Source organism: Octopus bimaculoides, chromosome 21 (genome assembly GCF_001194135.2).
Source record: "Octopus bimaculoides isolate UCB-OBI-ISO-001 chromosome 21, ASM119413v2, whole genome shotgun sequence".
NCBI lineage: Eukaryota > Metazoa > Mollusca > Cephalopoda > Octopoda > Octopodidae > Octopus > Octopus bimaculoides.
The window spans coordinates 37,698,970-37,703,819 of NC_069001.1; the positions used below are offsets into that span (position 1 = coordinate 37,698,970).

The window sequence follows — 4,850 nt, forward strand, 5'->3', positions numbered from 1 at the left end:
CACTCGCCGAGTAATGGAACTCACTCGCCGAGTAATGGAACTCACTCGCCGAGTAATGGAACTCACTCGCCGAGTAATGGAACTCACTCGCCGAGTAATGAAATCGACTCACCGAGTGAAGAAAAACTTGAGAAATCAACTATAACAGTTTATATCGATTAGAGACCACCATTTGGAGAATATCATTTTCAAAACCAATGTGAAACGAACTTTATTCCTTCAGGTTAATATTATTAAAATACTTTTTCAAATAACATTTATTTTGGCCTTTTTGTCAACCTCTAAAATGTGGGAGTTTATTTTGCCGCTCTCACTCGTTATAACTACAGTTTGTTGCTGCCAACCTCATCAATTTTTCCCCTTGTTCTTGAAATTACATTTTGTTTTTCCTTCAGTACTTTCAAAATGATATTTGGTAGACACATTTCCAGCTCAGGGTTTAAAAAAACGTAAAGGGATTAAATTGACCGGAAGTGAAGACAGTGACCGCCCATGCACTGGTACCAGCCAAAATTTCTTTAGCTTTTGGTTCAAATCCATCGTTTACAATTAGTATTGTTTTCACAGATGACAAGAAATAACCATATTTAGGACCAGCAGCTCAAAGTTCATCCCTCATTTTTTTTTTTTTTTTTCCTGCAGAGGAACTGCATACCAATATTGTTTACACATTTCTGAACCTCCAGTGTTTGCTCGTTAGTTTGTTGGGGGCTTGGTACCTAGACCATAAAGACCCATGGCAGGGACTTCAATTTGGGTACAACCTTCAGATGAAAATAAATTTACCATTTCTCACCAGGAATGATGAGTTTTGCAGGTTTTTGATAAGTGTTGAGTGGGATATTGTTAAAAAGGGGAACATAGCTGTTTTATGTTCTTCAGTGCAGTTTTCAGATTGTTAAAAGCATTTTAAGCATCTCCCAGAAGCCTCACTGTTATCTTCTTCAAATGCTTGTCTCAATACATGTGTTGATGCTTCTAGGCCAGATCCCAATCCTGTACATGTTTGCAATGGAGCCACTGCTAAAATAGATGTCTTCTTTAATCACTGATGTAATTTTAATAGAAAATTTAGAAGGAAAGCTCTAGTTAAAGTTTACAGTTTATGAAGGCACATGGCTCAGTGGTTAGAGCTTCAGGCTCACAATCATGAGGTAGTGAGTTTGATTCCTAGACCGGGCTGTGTGTTGTGTTCTTGAACAAGACCTTTTATTTCACTGTGTTCTAGTTCACTCAGTTGTAGAAATGAGTTATGGCATCATTGGTGCCAAGCTGTATCAGCCTCTTTGCCTTTCTTTTGGATAACATTAGCAGCATGGGGAGGGGAGGGGAGGCTGGCATGCATGGATGACTCTTGGCCTTCCATGCTCAACTTGTGCCTTGGACGGGAACTTTCTAGATGCAATCCCATGGTCATTCATGAGCAAAAGGGGTCTTTTACAGTTTATCAATATAGAAATACAGTGATACGTCCTCAATTTATTTCCCCTTTTTAAGTTGTACTGTGTATTTTTCACTGTTGGTTCTCTATTTTTAAATATCCTCTATATTTTCTACTGTTTCTCTATTATTTCAGGGATATCAGATGACATTGGCATAAAAGAATTCTTTCCTGCAGATTGTATCATATCTTTAAAGACTAAAGGAAGATATAGAGAATTGTTGTAATCTGTTTATTATAGAAATATTTCTTCTGAACCGAGGTTATTTGCAGATTTTCTCAAATTCGTTTGGAGTGCATATTCAACAGTAGGTTGCAATACAGTATAGATTGTACAGAAGAAAAACATCCATAATTTGAAGACATATTACAGAAAATGGATTGTGTGAGACCAAAAAGCTGATCTTATGAGATTGATTTTTCTGGTGAGAAACTGAGAAAGAAATCAAAGAAACATCATATCACTGTGGCATTACAAAATGTCAGTCTCAAAAGTTAAACTGATTAAATATATTCATTGGAAAAGGAAGCAAAACCACTGTAATGTATGTGATAAATAACTCTTTAGAAATGATGCTTTAGGCATTCACAAACGTATTCATACAAGCAAAACACTGTATCACTGTGATGTCTGTGGAAACCATTCTCTTTTCAAAAGAGCCTTTAATAGGCAAAAACTTATTCATACAGGTGAGCAGCCATAAAGTAGATAGTTGTGGTAAATCATTCTCTCAAAGATATGCTTTATGTAGGCACAAATGTATACATACAAACAAGAAGCCATATCAATGTCATATCTGTGGTAAATCATTCTACACTGAAAATGCCTTAACTCAACACAAGTGTTTGCCGTATCTCTGTGGATTTGGCAGTAAGTTATACTTTGCAAATAATTACTTAACTGGACACAGACATGCTCCCGTCTTTGATCAAGCTTTCCCAATATAATCATACTTTGATTCCACCTGTATATAATCATACAGATCAATAATTATCAATACTAAGTCATTTACTTGTAATTTTATATACAATTTATAAACAATGAAAGCCTAATAAAGATAGTTCTTAATAATAATTGGTAACAATGTGACCTTGTTGCTATTTGGAACTTCTTCAACAAAATGATCCTCTTACTGTGGGCTGAACCATTCTAAAGACCCATTGTAATGTTACTTGTCCTAAACTGCCATTCTACTTGTGATGACAGCATTCGATGCCATGGCTTGACCTTTTAGTGTTTAAGCCAGCTATATCTAGTCAAAATACTTTACCTGTTTTATCTTCAAGCTGGTCAGATATGGTCTTTCATAGCTACCTTATATTGTCATTTTTGAAAAAGTAATCACATCATTGAAATCTCAAAGCCATCAAATGATGCCGGATTAATTTAAAATGGTGTGAATACATAATCTTTACATTTGATCGAATAATCAGAATGCTGAATGTTGGTAGATCCACTTATACTCTTCAATCCTAACCCCTTGCTTGGAAATAAATCAAGGAAATGTTGTTTTTTATTAAAAAGGAGAATACTATGGAAAATAAAACTTCCTTACCACTTTTCAATCTTTTGTGTTGACTTTTTCCACAAAAGTTGTGGCCATGTGGTTAAGAAGTTTGCTTCCAAACCAAATGGTCTAGGGTTCAGTCCTACTGTGTGATGCCTTGGATAAGTGTCTTCTTCAATAGCCCTAGGATGAGCAAAGCTTTGTGAGTGGATTTGGTTGATGGAAACTGAATGAAGCCCCTTGGTCATTTAACATCCATTCTCTATATTGGCATGGGTTGGACAGTGTCATGTATATGTGTGTGTGTGTATCTCTCTCCCTCTCTTGTTCTTCCTCCTTTCTGTTTTTCTCTCCCACTCTTTCCCTATTCTTCTCTCCCTTTCACCGTTCCCTCTCTCTCACTCTTCCTCCTTGACCCTCTCATCGCTGACACGTGACGAAAGGGGGTCTCTCTTTCTGCCCACTGTCTTCCTGTTTTGCTGTCACATACATTGAAAGCATGCGAAATAACCTGGAAACGAAAAAAACCCTCAAAACAAAATTCCATTGCTGGTAAACTCAGAGTTACCTGGCGACTCAACAGGTCAAGGGTAATCTAGTATATATCATCATCATCGTTTAACGTCCGCTTTCCATGCTAGCATGGGTTGGACGATTTGACTGAGGACTGGCGAACCAGATGGCTGTACCAGGCTCCAATCTGATCTGGCTGAGTTTCTACAGCTGGATGCCCTTCCTAATGCCAACCACTCAGAGAATATAGTGGGTGCTTTTACGTGCCACCAGCACGAGGGCCAGTCACACGGTACTGGCAATATATATATATATATATATGATGCGTGTGTGTGTGTATGTATATATATATATATATATATATATATATATATATATATATATATATATATATATATATATATATATATATATATGTATGTATGTATGTATGTGTGTATATAGAATAATAAAACAAACGAAGAAAAAAACAATTCCTTCAAAGGGATGTAAAACATCCAATTCACTGGTGCAGCGGTTGAATGCCACAGAAAAAAGGGGTAGAAATATAAATATTAAATGAAATAGAAAAATACAATTGACAAACGAACAATTTATTTACATTATAATATAATATAAGATGTCATATTATATTTTTCATAGTATATTATAATGTAAATAAAGTGTTAGTTTTTCAATTGTATTCCTCTAGTTCATTTAACATAGCTAGATATATTCAACAGAGTGTGAGGTAACAATCCAATTACGTCTCTGAATTTCAAAGAGTTAACAAAACTTTTGAAGCAGAAACACAAGACCCCATTAATTATTGAATACTTTTCAGCATTTCCCTGCTTCACTGAGTTCAATAATTATAATGCTGGGAAAGAAACTAAATGGTACTGTTTAAAATTATATTCTGTAGAGAAATTCACACACGCGCGCGCATCTATAGTGCAATAGGTATTGTCACATGACCTAAACCTACCAATAAAATTCAACTTCCGCTTCTGTTATTTATTCCGTTCGATTCCAGTGTTTCTGTGAGTCCAATTCCATTGACAAAGCATATTTAACCATTTATTTTGACGTCCACCTACACTATTTGCACACACACAAAACAATCTCCAACATTTCTTAACCAACAACTGGAAGCTAATAATGGACAGAGACCAAGCTACTTCTCCACCAATTCAAACATCGGCGTTACTCTCTTAGAATTATACGAGGTATCTTTTTAGTTTCATGTTATTTCCATTTCTTCGTACGTCAATAAATTATGTTTGTTCTTATTCGATCAAACAATCTACATTTCGTAGATCTGAGGCGGGACTAAACGGCAACAACATTAACAACCACACATTGAGAGGGGGCTATACGTGCTAGAAATAGCAGTCAGATCTTCCCTC

The 4,850-nt window shown here is 35.9% G+C and overlaps 2 protein-coding genes across 4 annotated transcripts in view; both read left to right on the forward strand.

The window, feature by feature from the left end:
- Nucleotides 1–3,007, forward strand: part of LOC106868801 (zinc finger protein 271-like) — a 9,389-nt gene extending 6,382 nt beyond the window's left edge. Inside the window, exons 1-2 of one of the 2 annotated variants that reach the window (XR_001409338.1) lie at nucleotides 7–223; nucleotides 1,577–3,007. The gene's annotated coding sequence lies outside the window, so the exon portion shown is untranslated. Of the gene's footprint in view, nucleotides 1–6; nucleotides 224–1,576 lie in introns of those variants that run through there. The other variant, XM_052975381.1, reaches the window with a different exon arrangement.
- Nucleotides 3,008–4,429: 1,422 nt separating this feature from the next.
- LOC106868809 (zinc finger protein 271) overlaps nucleotides 4,430–4,850 on the forward strand; it is a 12,465-nt gene continuing 12,044 nt past the window's right edge. For both annotated transcript variants that reach the window (XM_052975610.1, XM_052975608.1), the window contains exon 1: nucleotides 4,430–4,670. The gene's annotated coding sequence lies outside the window, so the exon portion shown is untranslated. The remainder of the gene's footprint in view (nucleotides 4,671–4,850) is intronic.